General features: G+C 46.8%; 1 protein-coding gene across 1 annotated transcript in view; it reads right to left on the bottom strand.

The window, feature by feature from the left end:
- The window catches only part of LOC140422599 (uncharacterized), a 163,355-nt gene extending 158,182 nt beyond the window's left edge, over positions 1-5,173 (bottom strand). The window contains exons 1-2 of the mRNA XM_072507608.1: positions 5,067-5,173; positions 2,175-4,132 (exon numbers count right to left, since the gene is read on the bottom strand). The gene's annotated coding sequence lies outside the window, so the exon portion shown is untranslated. The remainder of the gene's footprint in view (positions 1-2,174; positions 4,133-5,066) is intronic.
- Positions 5,174-14,324: the final 9,151 nt, after the last annotated feature.

The following is a 14,324-nucleotide window of genomic DNA, read 5'->3' as shown; positions in this document are numbered from 1 at the left end:
ACTCCTAAACGACCCTCTTATGGACTGACCTGATTAATACTACACTCCTGTATGCTTCAACCAATGCCTTTGTCTATATATTTACATTGTGTACCTTGGGTTGCCCTATTATGTATTTTCTTTTTAGTTTACTTTCTTTTCATGTACAAAATGATCTGTTTGAGCTGCTCGCAGAATAATACTTTTCACTGTACTTCGGTGCACGTGACAATAAACAAATCCAATCCATATCGAGGGAGTAATCTGCCTCTCTTGCATTGGTGCACTGCATTTCCCTCATAACACAGTGACATAGAAAGGTGACAGCACAAAACAAAGGCACTCAACAAATTGTATCTGTGCCAACTTTCTGCAACAGTCACAATCCCCTGTCCTTGGCCCTGAACTCTGCAGATATTTTTCTCCTCAAAAGATACGAACAGATGAGCAAGGAGCTGGAGTTGGCTATTCAGCCCAGTCTGCTCCACCATTTAATAACCTCATGGCTGATCTGACAGTAACAGATAGTTGTCCAATTCTCTTTTCAAGGCATCAATTGAATCTGCCTCCACCACATTTTCGAGCAGTGCATTCATGATCCCACATGCAGCACAGAATGGTTTTCTTCACATCATAAGACATAGGAGCAGAATTAGGACACACGGCCCATCGAATCTGCTCCGCCAGTAAATCATGGCTGATATTTTTCCCATCTCCATTCTCCTGCTTTCTCCCCATAACCCTTGATCCCCTTATTAATCAAGAACCTATCTATCTCTGTCTTCAAGACACTCAGTGATTTGGCCTCCACGGCATTCTGTGGCAAAGAGTTCCACAGATTCACCACCCTCTGACTGAAGAAATTCTTCCTCATCTGTTTTAATTCCTCCTCATCACCTGAGGAAGGAACTGTGCCCCTGAAGCTAGTGAGTCGAAACAAACCTGTTGGATTTTAACCTGGTGTTGCAAGACTTCTTACTCTGTTTTAAAGGATCGCCCCTTTGGTCTGAGATTGTGTCCTCTGCTTCTAGTTTTCCCTACAAGTGGAAACATCTTCTCCATGTCCTCTCTACCCAGGCCTCGCAGTATCCTGTAAGTTTTAATAAGATCCCCCCATATCCTTCTAAACTCCAACGAGTACAGACCCAGAGTCCTCAACCGTTCCTCATACGACACGCTCTTCATTCCAGGGATCATTCTTGTAAACCTCCTCTGGACCCTTTCCACGGCCAGCACATCCTTACTTAGATACGGGCCCAAAACGGCTCATAATACTCCAAATGGGTCAGATCAGAGCCTTATATAGCCTCAGAGGTACATCCCTTGTCTTGTATTCTAGCCCACTCGACACAAATACATTGCATTTGCCTTCCTAACTGCCGACTGACCCTGCACGTTAACCTGAAGAGAATCTTGAACAAGGTCTCCCAAGTCCCTTCGTGCTTGTGATTTCCTCAGCATTTCACCATTTAGAAAATAGTCTATGCCTGCTTCGAAAGTCCATAACCTCACACTTTTCCACATTGTATTCCATCTGCCACTTCTTTGCCCACTCTCCTAGCCTTGTTCAGCATTGTTTATTATAATCACTTGAAATGGATGCCCTCCATTTATAATCTTGCCCTAAATATGACTTGCTGGATCAAACGTCTATTGCAGATCCTTAGTTTTAATGTGGTCAAGTGCCTTTCCATTTGAGAACTGTTCAATAAAGTTATTAGAATTATTTGTAGCTAGGACAGCACGTGGAGCAGTGGTTAGCACTGGGACTACAGCGCTGAGAACCCGGGTTTGAATCCCGGCCCTGGGTCACTGTCCGTGTGGAGTTTGCACATTCTCCCCATGTCTGCATGGGTTTCACCCCCACAACCCAAAGATGTGCAGGTTAGGTGGATTGGCCAGGCTAAATTACCCCTTAATTGGAGAAAAATAATAATAATTGGGTACTCTGAATTTTTTTTTTTTAAAGGATTATTTGTAGTTTCCCCCAGTTTTTTCCATTATCCTGAAGTGACCTTATTTTTATCGGGAGTTAACTGAAGTGTGTTCCTAACCTCTCATTATCTAAATTTCAATTTCCCACCTTTCTGTCCACCTGACCCAGCCCATGGCTTTCTCCCTCATTGTCTGAAACACATCAGCAACTTTTGTATAATCCTGGTGCATACATTTAAGTCTAAATCATTGATATATACCGGAAAATTGTGGAGCCCCACTGGAAACAGACGTCCAGGCATCATTCAGTCCTAGATGTGACTAACAGCAGCAACAACGTCTGAATCCAAACCCTGCTGTTGCCTGTGAACTTGCTGATGCCTGTGCAGGTTGTTTGACTGAGTGAATCTCCTCCCACACACGGAGCAGTTGAACAACCTCTCCCAAGTACCGCTCCCACTTTTGGGTGACACAGTAGCTCAGTGGTTAGCACTGTTGCTTCACAGCTCCAGGGTCCCTGGTTTGATTCCCTGCTTGGGTCACTGTCTGTGCGGAGTCTGCGCGTTGTCCCAGTGTCTGCGTGGGTTTCCTCCGGGTGCTCCGGTTTCCCCCCACAGTCCAAAGATGTGCAGGTTAGATGGATTGGCCATGCTAAATTGCCCTTTCTGTCCAAAAAGGTGAGGTGGGGTTATGGGTTAGGTTGGAGGTATGGGCTTAAGTAAGGTGCTTTTTGCAAGCACTCGATGGGCCAAATGCCCTCCTTTGGCACTGTATATTCTATGATTCTGTTTCAGTGTGAACTCGCTGGTGTTTCAGCAGATTCAGTTTACTTTTAAAGCTCTTCTCAGTCAGAACATTTAAAAGATCTCTGATCAGTATGAACAAGTTGGTGTCTCAGGAGGATTGATGACTGAGTGAATCCCTTCCCACACACGGAGCAGGTGAATGGCCTCTCCCCAGTGTGAGTGCGTTGGTGTCTCAGTAAATTCATTTTACTTTTAAAGCTCTTCTCACAGTCAGCACATTTAAAAGGTTTCTGATCAGTATGAACAAGTTGGTGTCTCAGGAGGATTGATGACCGAGTGAATCCCTTCCCACACATGGAGCAGGTGAATGGCCTCTCCCTGGTGTGAGTGCGTTGATGTGTCAGTAAATCCTTTCTGTGTTTAAAGCTCTTTTCACAGTCAGCACATTTAAACGGTCTCTGGTCAGAGTGAATCTGATGGTGAATCCGGAGGTTTGACAAATCATTAAATCCCTTCCCACATTCCAAACAGATGAACGGCCTCTCCCCAGTGTGAGTGCGTTGATGCAACAGTAAATCCTTTCTGCTTTTAAAGCTCTTTCCACAGTCAGCACATTTAAAAGGTCTCTGATCAGTATGAACAAGTTAGTGTGTCAGGAGGTGGGATGACCGAGTGAATCCCTTCCCACACATGGAGCAGGTGAACAGCCTTTCCCCAGTGTGAATACGTCGATGAGTTTCCAATTCAGAAGGATAATTGAATCCCATCCCACAGTCCCCACATGTCCACGGTTTCATCATAGTTATCGACAAGTGATCAGGTGTAGATGGGATGCAGATTTGAGGTCACTATCAGATCAGCATTGATGTTATTAAATGGTGGAACAGGCTCACGTGGCTGAATGTCCTATTGCTGCTTCTTGATTCCTTTGGTGCGAATGGCCTTATGTCTCTCCAACTTGGATCATCAGTTGAAGCCTGAATATGGTGTCTCCCTAATGTAAATGCTGCAATTTAATTTCATGCTGTGTGATTGGTTAGAGCTCAGTTCCAGCTAACTGTGGAAAATTACTTAGATGTCTGTGTCTCGGTGCTTTTCCAATGACAGTGATTTTTGACATTTTTTCCGAAAGTCAAAACAGACAAACATTTCTCCTTCCACGTTGAAAGGCCGGTCCTGATGAATCAAGTGACTGTCAGATCTCGACATGATGTTTGCATCTGCAAATATTCTGTAAAAGGCGATTACATTGAATTACTGTGAATATATAAGACACAAACAGGCCATTCTGTCACAGATTCTGCTGCTGTCAATACTCGGCACACATCTCTGACTGTCACACCTATCATATCTCAGCCTTTCAGCTGATTTTCGATTCCATTTTCTCTCATGTGCTTGTCCCGTTGCATTTTGAAAACATCTCAGCACCTTCCTCAACTCCTTTCCATGGTAATGAGTTGCACATTCTGAACCTGTGATAAATAAATGTGTCCGTATTTATGACTTGTTTATTAATGGTCACTCTCTCACATCGCCCCTCTCCACAGTACTGATAATTTAAAAGATTTATAGCATGTCACTGCTTCATTTGTTGTTGTCGATAGAAAAAGGGCCCCACTCCATTTAATCTTTCCTGAGAGCTGTAATCTCTCATGTTATAAAAGTAATCACTGTCAATGCAGGATAGAATTCGCAAAGAGACAAACCTTTCTGTTGGGTTCAGTTTGTTGTGTGCAAATTCTCCAATTCTAACCCCCTGTAAAAGGAGTTTACAAAAGCCATCACTGTCAGTCCAGGATAGAAATTCTGAACAGGCAATTCTAGTTTCTCTGGAACATTTTTTCCTCTCTTGTTCCCCCAAAGCTGTAAATCCCCGTCCCACACACTCTCCCTCCTCCCTGGGCTGAAATCCAAACCCATCTCACCATCTCTTTCCTCCACTCCCAGTTTTCTCCCTCCCTCTCCTCTGCCTGGGTTCAGTTCTCCAGCTCCTGTCTGCAGACTGACAATAAAATATTATCCCCCCTCCCCCATCCTCTGATGTGAACCATCCTCCAGTGTCTGAAGCAGGATGGTGCCCGTTAACCTGGGCCTGTTCCCGGGAGGGAGAAGCCCCGCAGCTGCAAACCAGGGAGCTGACAATGATGGTGAAGGGTTTGCTCCAGCTCACAATGCCCGGGGACTGATTGACGGCGGGTTCGGACCAATAGGAAGAGGGGGCAACGCCAGGGCTCTCGCTCCGTCCGCATGCGCCCGGCCACTCGGGCCTGTCTCGGGGCAAAGCCCGAGCAGCTTTCGTTGGATGAACTGCTGTATCGACCTTCGTATTCGGGGCTTCGGGCTGCACGGAGTGTTTATGAAGCCTCCAGACCCATCCGCCGGCTCCATCCCTCCCTCATGACTCACCTGATCGAATTTGACCGGCTCAGGATTTCCAACCTCCCGCCTGAATCCTGAGTTGTCATCGGTACTGCGCATGCTCCACCTCACGTCGGAGACCCGGCTCAGCCCCGCCCTTCATTCACTCCAATTGGTTGGAGGACCCACTGCAACCACTCGGTCCTCCAGGCCCACCTCTCTCTTCCTACTGGCCCAGAGCTGCCGTCAATCACTCCCTGGGCCTTGTGAGCTGGAGCATGCGCAGTGCCGATGCTGCACTCGGACGGGAGGTTTCATCGATCTCCGGTGGAGGCTCCAAACCCCAATAAGGTTTCCGGGCCGAGTTTGCATCGAGCGGCGGGGCAGCTGCGGCCTGCTCCCGGTGACAGGCCTGAGTTAACGGCCGCCGTCTTTATAGAGGCTGCAAACCCGCAGGGGGCAAAACATCAGAGATAGAGTTTGTTGTGAAACCAATGGGATATTGTAAAACAGGAGGGCAGGGTTACAGTCAACAACAACAACTTCTATTTATATAACACCTTTAACATCAGAAATCATCCCAGTCAACTTCACAGGAACATTATAAAACAAAGTGAGGCACCCAGAAACAAAAGGAGGTCAAAGAGGTGAGTTTTAAAGAGAGTCTTAAAGAAGGTAAGTGAGGTGGAGACAGGGAGGTTTAGGGAGAGAATTCAGTGCTTGGGGCCGAGGGAACTTAAAACCATGGCGGAGTAATTAGATTCGGGGGTGTACAAGAGTCCAGGATCAGAGCTGTGCAGATATCCCAGGGGGTTGTGGGGCTGGAGGAGATGACAGACACAGAGAGAGATGAGGCCATGGAGGGATTTGAAAACAAGGGTGAGAATTGACTGGGAGCGAATGCAAGTCTCGGAGCACAGGGATCATAGGGGAAAGGAACTTGCTGTGAATTAAGACATGGGTAGCAGACATTTGGATGGATTTAAGTTTACAGAGGTAGAATGTGGGGGAGCCAGGTGTGTAATGGAATTGTCGAATCGGGAGGTGACAAAGGCATGACCGAGGTTTCAGCCCAGGCACACAGACACAAGAGAGAGGCCGGATAATGTAATGTAGGTGGAAACGGGCAGTCTTAGTGATAGCACAGACATGAGTCCAAAGATGTGCAGGTTCGGTGGATTGGCCATGCTAAATTGCCTTAGTGTCCAAAAAGGTTAGGTGGGGTGACTGGGTTATGGGGATAGGGTGGAGGTGTGGGCTCAGCTAGGCAGCCTTCAGGACGTGCAGCAATGCAGTATCGCCAAGCAGAAACTGATAGCCAAGTTCCGCACGCATGGATACAGCCTCAACCGAGACCTTGGATTCATGTTGTATTACATTCACCACCCACAATCTGGCCTGAGCTTGCAAAATCCTACCAACTGTTCTTGCTTGAGACAATTCACATCTCTTTAATCTGTGATTATCCCTCTCTCCAGTTGCACCGTCTGGACCTGTAAAGATTTAATTACCTGCAACGATTTGCATTCAAAGTATCATCTTGCATCATTGAATTTGTCTATACATGTGGTTGTGGAACCCACCTCTTCATTCACCTGAGGATGGAGCTGCGCTCCGAAAGCATGTGATTCGACACAAACCTGTTGGACTTTAACTTGGTGTTGTAATACTTCTTACTGTGCTCACCCCAGTCCAATGCCGGCATCTCCACATCAAGACTAGTAAAGCAGAGAACCAGGCTGAAGCTCTGGGGATCGGGGTTCCACACGGCAGATCAACTCAGCAACCCAATTCAAGGGCAATTCAGGATGGGTGTAAATGAATACTGAAAATGTCAATCGCGTAACTTTTCCACACACAGAAATGAATGGGGTTTGATAATGTTTCTGTGCAGTTTTAAACCGAGGGCCTTTAAGCAAACATGATAATCACTACACTACAGAAACAGGGAACAGCACCTTCCAAACCAACAACCACTCCCATCTAATCAGCAGATACCCTTACATCAAGAACACACCAGACACTCCCCGCACACATTGACTGACACACCCACACACTCAGGCATGCAGCCACTACCATCTAGGACAGGAGCAGCAAATATATTGTTTTTTATTCAATTTTTGGCGGGATGTGGGCGTCGCTGGCTAGGCCAGCATTTATTACCCATTCCGAGTTTCCCATCAGAAGGTGATGGTGAGTTGCCTTCTTGAACCACTGCTGTCCTTGAGGTGTAGGTACACCCACTGTGCTGTCAGGGACGTAGTTCCAGGATGTTGCCCCAGTGACAGTGAAGGAGCGGTGATATATTTTAATGTCAGGGTGCTGAATGACTTGGTGAACCTCCAGGTGATGGGGTTCCCGGTGTCTGTTGCTCATGTCCTTCTAGATGGTAGTGGTTGTGGGTTTGGAAGGTGCTGTCTAAGGAACCTTGGTGAGTTACTGCAGTGCATCTTGTTGATGATTCACACGGCTGATTGGTTGATTTATTGTCACATGTACCGAAGAACAGTGAAAAGTATTTTTCTGTGGCCAAAGAAACGTACACAGTCCATACATAGTAGACAAAAAGAATAATTGACAAAGAAAATAATTGATTTTATTGTCAGTCTGCAGACAGGAGCTGGAGAACTGAACCCAGGCAGAGGAGAGGGAGGGAGAAAACTGGGAGTGGAGGAAAGAAATGGTGCAGATGGGGAGATGGGTTTGGATTTCAGCCGAGGGAGGAGGGAGACTGTGTGGGAGGGGGATTTACAGCTTTGGGGGAACAAGAGAGGAAAAAATGTTCCAGAGAAACTAGAATTGTCTGTTCAGAATTTATATGCTCCACTGACAGTGATGACATTTGTAAATTCCTTTTACAGGATATTAGAAAGGAGGATTTACAGATGTGAGACTGAAACTAAACATCATCTGACAGTCACTCAATTCATCAGGACCTGAAAATCCTCAGACTTTGAATGTTGAAGGAGAAACGATTGTCTCTTCTGTCTGTGAGAAACACTTTTAAACATCAGTGTGACTGGAAAGATATTGAGACAAACACACCTGAGTGAGAGTGTTCCAGTGAACTGACTGTGGAAAGAGCTTTAACCAGTTACACAGCCTGAAGAAACATCACGACCATTCACATTGGGGAGAAACCATACATGTGTCCTGTATGTGGAGAAGACTTCAAGCGATCATCCAACTTGGAGAGACACAAGGACACTGGCACCATGGAGAGACCGTGGAAATGTGAGGGATTCAGTTACCCTTCCCTGCTGGAAAACCATTGGCGCAGTCTCACTGGGGAGAGGCCATTCACCTGCTGTGTGTGTGGGGAGGGATTCATTCAGTCATCTGGCCTTTGGTCTCACCAGCGGATTCACACTGAGGAAAAGCTATTCATCTGCACCTCCTGTGGAAAGAGGTTCAGGCATTCTTCAGCACTCACTGTACATCAACGCACTCACACTGGGGAGAGGCCGTTCGCCTGCTCCGACTGTGGGAAGGGATTCACTCAGTCATTCCACCTGCTGTCACACCAGCGTGTTCATAGAGGTGAGCGGCCATTCACCTGCTGTGTGTGTGGGAAGGGATTCACTGGATCATCCCACTTGCTGTCACACCAGCGAGTTCACATTAAGGAGAAACCATTCAGCTGCACTTCCTGTGGAAAGAGTTTCAGACAGGCATCCTCCCTTCTTGTACACCAGCGGCTCCATACTGGGGAAAGACCGTTTACTTGCTTTGTGTGTGGGAAGGGATTCACAGTTTTACCCACCCTTCTGAGACACCAGCAAATTCACACTGAAGAGAAACCATTCGGCTGCACCTCCTGTGGAAAGAGTTTCAGGCAGTCATCCAACCTCACTGCTCACCAACGCACTCACACTGCGGAGAGACCATTCACATGCTCCGTGTGTGGGAAGGGATTCAATCGGTCGTCCAACCTCACTGCTTAACAGCGCACTCACACTGGGGAGAAACCGTTTACCTGCTCAGTGTGTGGGAATGGATTTGTGAAGTCTTTCAACTTGCTGACACACCAACGCACTCACACTAAGAGACCATTCAACTGCTGTGTGTGTGTGGGAAGGGATTCACTCAGTCACGATGTCTCCAGAGACATCAGCAAGTTCATAAATGACTGCAGGGGTTGGATTCTGCTGTTGTTGCTGTTGTTTAGTATTGATCATCTGACAATATTTTGTACTTGCTGATGTTAACCCCTATAACCGCTGGAACTTAATCTGCTGAAAATGTCATTTATTGTGGGGGCTACCAGTGTCTATTTTTAAAAGCACCATCTGTGATCTTTCCCCTTCATTCAAGAACTCTCAGCAGAAACCTGTTTAGAATAAATTTCTGAACTTTTGCTTCTATTTTAAATAAATCTTTGGTGTAAAATCTACAATTCAGCATCTGAAAGATCCGACTCCAGGGCTCAAAATATATTTTTTCAATGGCTCTTCTTGAGATTTTCTCGAGAGATGCTCTCTGATTTTCAGGAGTTAATTTTTGGTTTCCATGGTCTCCTTTTCCACTTTCACTGACTCCTTTATTAAGTGATGTAGTCACGCAATCACATTCCCGTCTGTACAAGGGGCTGTTTAGCACAGGGCTAAATCGCTGGCTTTGAAAGCAGACCAAGGCAGGCCAGCAGCACGGTTCAATTCCTGTACCAGCCTCCCCAAACAGGCGCCGGAATGTGGCGACTAGGGGCTTTTCACAGTAACTTCATTGAAGCCTACTTGTGATAATAAGCGATTTTAAAATTTCATTTGTGTTGAGTATTTTTTTAGTTTACTTTTAGTAGATGAGATAGCTCAAATACCAAAGACTGTGTACATATTAAATCTTTTAAATTGGAATCTATAAATTAGGGGCGGGATTCTCCGACCCCCTCCTCCGGGTCGGAGAATCGCCGGGGGTCTCCGTGAATCCAACCCCCACCGTCCTCCAAATTATTCGGCACCCCAAAATGCAGCCCGGCGTGAATCGCGCCGCCCGCCTCGGAGAATGGCGGGGACCAGCGCGACTCAATGGGCCCTGGGGCTGCCATAATTCTCCGGCCCACAATGGGCCGAAGTCCCGCCCGTTTTTTGCCAGTCCCGCCGGCGTAAATTGGAGTAGGTCCTTACCGGCAGGACCTGGCGGCGTGGGCGCCCTCCGGGGTTCTTGGGGGGGCAGGGGGGATCTGGCCCCGGGAGGTGCCCCCACGGTGGCCTGGCCCGCGATCGGGGCCCACCGAAATCCATATACACCACATCAACTGCTTTACCCTCATCCACCTGTTTGGTCACCTTCTCAAAGAACTCTATAAGGTTTGTGAGGCACGACCTACCCTTCACAAAACCATGTTGACTATCTCTAATCATATTATTCCTTTCCAGATGATTATACATCCTATCTCTTATAAACCTTTCCAAGATTTTGCCCACAACAGAAGTAAGGCTCACTGGTCTATAGTTACCGGGCTTATGTCTACTCCCCTTCTTGAACAAGGGGACAACATTTTCTATCCTCCAGTCTTCTGGCACTATTCCTGCAGACAAAGATGACTTAATGATCAAGGCCAAAGGCTCAGCAATCTCCTCCCTAGCTTCCCAGAGAATCCTAGGATAAATCCCATAAATCACCGGGCCAGGTGACTTATCTATTTTCACACTTTCCAGAATTGCTAACACCTCCTCCTTATGAACCTCAAGCCCTTCTAGTCTAGTAGCCTGAATCTCAGTATTCTCCTCGACAACATTGTCTTTTTCCTGTGTGAATACTGACGAAAAATATTCATTTAGCACCTCTCCTATCTCCTCGGACTCCAAGCACAACTTCCCACTACTGTCCTTGACTGGCCCTACTCTTACCCTAGTCATTCTTTTATATTCCTGACATATCTATAGAAAGCTTTAGGGTTATCCTTGATCCTACCTGCCAAAGACTTCTCATGTCCCCTCCTGGCTCTTCTTAGCTCTCTCTTTAGGTCCTTCCTAGCTAACTTGTAACTCTCGAGCACCCTAACTGAACCTTCATGTCTCATCTTTACATAAGTCTACTTCCTCTTGACAAGTGTTTCGACTGCTTTAGTAAACCACGGTTCCCTCACTCGACCACTTCCTCCCTGCCTGACAGGTACATACTTATCCAGGACACGCAGTAGCTGTTCCTTCAACAAGCTCCACATTTCCATTGTGCCCATCTCCTGCAGTTTTCATCTCCATCCGATGTATCCTAAGTCTTGCCTCATCGCATCATAATTGCCTTTCCCCAGATATAACTCTTGCCCTGTGGTATATACCTATCCCTTTCCATCACGAAAGTAAACTTAATCGAATTGTGGTCACTATCACCAAAGTGCTCACCTACTTCCAAATCTAACACCTGTCCTGGTTTATTACCCAGTACCAAATCCAATATAGCCTTGCCTCTCATTGGCCTATCTACATACTGTGTCAGGAAACCCTCCTGCAAACATTGGACAAAAACAGACCCATCTAAAGTACTCGAACTATAGAGTTTCCAGTCAATATTTGGAAAGTTGCAGTCCCCCATAACAACTACCCTGTTGCTTTCGCTCCTGTCCAGAATCATCTTTGCAATCCTTTCCTCTACATCTCTGGAACTTTTCGGAGGCCTATAGAAAACCCCTAACAGGGTGACCTCTCCTTTCCTGTTTCTAACCTCAGCCCATACTACCTCAGTAGACGAGTCCTCATCAAACGTCCTTTCTGCCACCATACTGTCCTTGACTAACAATGCCATCCCTCCCCCTCTTTTACCACCTTCCCTGAGCTTACTGAAATATCTAAACCTCGGCACCTGCAACAACCATTCCTGTCCCTGCTCTATCCATGTCTCCGAAATGGCCACAACATCGAAGTCCCAGGTACCAACCCATGCCGCAAGTTCACCCACCTTATTCCGGATGCTCCTGGCATTGAAGAAGACACACTTTAAACCACCTTCCTGCCTGCCGGTACACTCCTGCAACTTTGAAACCCTACTCATGACCTCACTACTCTCAACATCCTGTATACTGGAGCTACAATTCAGGTTCCCAAGCCCCTGCTGAACTAGTTTAAACCCTCCCGAAGAGCATTAGCAAATTTCCCCCCCAGGATATTGGTACACTTCTGGTCCAGGTGCAGACCATCCCGTTTGTAGAGGTCTCACTGACCCCAGAATGAGCCCCAATTATCCAGAAATCTGAAACCCCTCCCTCCTGCACCATCCCTGTAGCCACGTGTTGAACTCCTCTCTCTCCCTATTCCTCGTCTCGCTATCACGTGGCACGGGTAACAACCCAGAGATAATAACTCTGTTTGTCCTAGATCTAAGTTTCCACCCTAGCTCCCTGAATCCCTGCCTTACATCCCTATCCCTTTTCCTACCTATGTCGTTGGTACCTATGTGGACCATGACTTGGGGCTGCTCCCCTTCCCCCTTAAGGATCCCGAAAACACGATCCGAGACATCACGCACCCTGGCACCTGGGAGGCAACACACCAACCATGAGTCTCTCTCGTTCCCACAGAATCTCCTATCCCCCTAACTATGGAGTCGCCAATGACTAATGCTCTACTCCTCTCCCCTCTTCCCTTCTGAGCAACAGGGACAGACTCTGTGCGAGAGACCTGTACCCCATGGCTTAACCCTGGTAAGTCCCCCCCCCCAACAGTATCCAAAGTGGTATACTTGTTACTAAGGGGAACGGCCACAGGGGATCCCTGTATTGACTGCTTCCTCCCAGCCCCTCTCACCATCACCCATCTATCTTTATTCTTCGGAGTAACTACATCCCTGAAGCTTCTATCTATGACCACCTCTGCCTCCCGAATGATCCGAAGTTCATCCAACTCCAGTTCCATAACGCAGTTTCTGAGGAGCTGGAGATGGGTGCACTTCCCACAGATGAAATCAGCAGGGACACTAACGGCATCCCTCACCTCAAACAGGAGGAACATTGCACTACCTTCCCTGTCATCCCCTCTAGATAAAAAAAAAGAAAGAAAGAGCTTACCTGTTATTCACTCCCCTTCTCAGCAAGCACTCACTCAGCAACCTCTGCGCCCCGCACGATAACACATGAGGGAAAATAAATAAAAACTACTTACCAGTCACCAGCCAATCCCTTACCTGCAGGTTGTGATGTCACGGTTCAACTTTCCACTTCTACCTGCCCTCGAGTCTTCCTCTTGATCCTTACAGCGGTTGGTTATTTTTGGTTAGAGGAGGGGGTACGGAGGGAAACACTGAAGAAATGTTTTGGGTTTAAGTGTCACTTGACAAGAGCTCCTCCACAAACCACCTCCAAGTTAGGGTGAGCACACGGTCGTATGCAAATTTCCCCTGCAACGGCCAATCAGCAGCTCCGCTCTACTGCCCTCTGCTGCTAGGTGCAGACTCGATGGGCTGAATTGCCTCCTTCTACACTGTAGGAATTCTATGGTTCTAAGTCATTTATATTGATCTAAATAGTTGTGGCCCCAACACAGATCCCAGGGGCAGTCCATTAGTTAATGTGCCAATTTGAAAATGACCCATTTATCCCAACTCACTCTTTTCTGTTAGTTATCCAAGCCTCTATCCATGCTAAAAAATCATCCCCAACACTATAAGTCCTTATCGTCTGCAATAACCTTGTATGTAGTACCTTACGGGTTCAATTCCCATACCAGCTTACCCGAACAGGTGCCGGAATGTTGCGATCAGGGGCTTTTCACAGTAACTTCATACTTGTGACAATAAAAGGTGATCATTATTATTACTGAATGCCTCTTGAAATCTAAATTGAACTTGTTTTATTGTCACGTGTACTGAGGCACAGTAAAACGTATTGTTCTGCCTTCAGTCCAGACAGATCGTTCCATGCATGAAAAAACATAGGACATGCATAAATACACAATGTAAATACATAAGCACAGGCATCGGATGAGAAGATTTGTGAAGAGATCAGTTCAGTCCATAAGAGGGTCATTCAGTAGTCGTAACAGCGGGGAAGAAGCTGTTTTTGAACCTGTTAGTGCTTTTACTCAGACTTTTGTGTCTCCTGCCCGATGGACGAAAGAAAAACACAGATGGGAGGGGTCTTTGATTATGCTGTCTGCTTTCTCAATGCAGCAGGAGGTGTAGATAGAGTCAATAGATGGAAGGCGGGTTCGCGTGATGGATTGGGCGGTGTTCACAACTCTCTGTCGTTTCTTACGGTCTTGGGCAAACCACATCTACTGGTTCCCTTTATCCACCCTGCTTATTATATCCTCAAAGAACTTCAAGCTCCTCTTTTTGGAGGTGAGGATAGGGGATACAGAAGAGAGGGAGATC

The sequence above is a fragment of the Scyliorhinus torazame genome, chromosome 5, assembly GCF_047496885.1.
Source record: "Scyliorhinus torazame isolate Kashiwa2021f chromosome 5, sScyTor2.1, whole genome shotgun sequence".
Classification (NCBI taxonomy): Eukaryota; Metazoa; Chordata; class Chondrichthyes; order Carcharhiniformes; family Scyliorhinidae; genus Scyliorhinus; species Scyliorhinus torazame.
The sequence above is the reverse complement of the archived record's forward strand: the minus strand, read 5'-3'. Positions and strand labels throughout refer to the sequence as shown.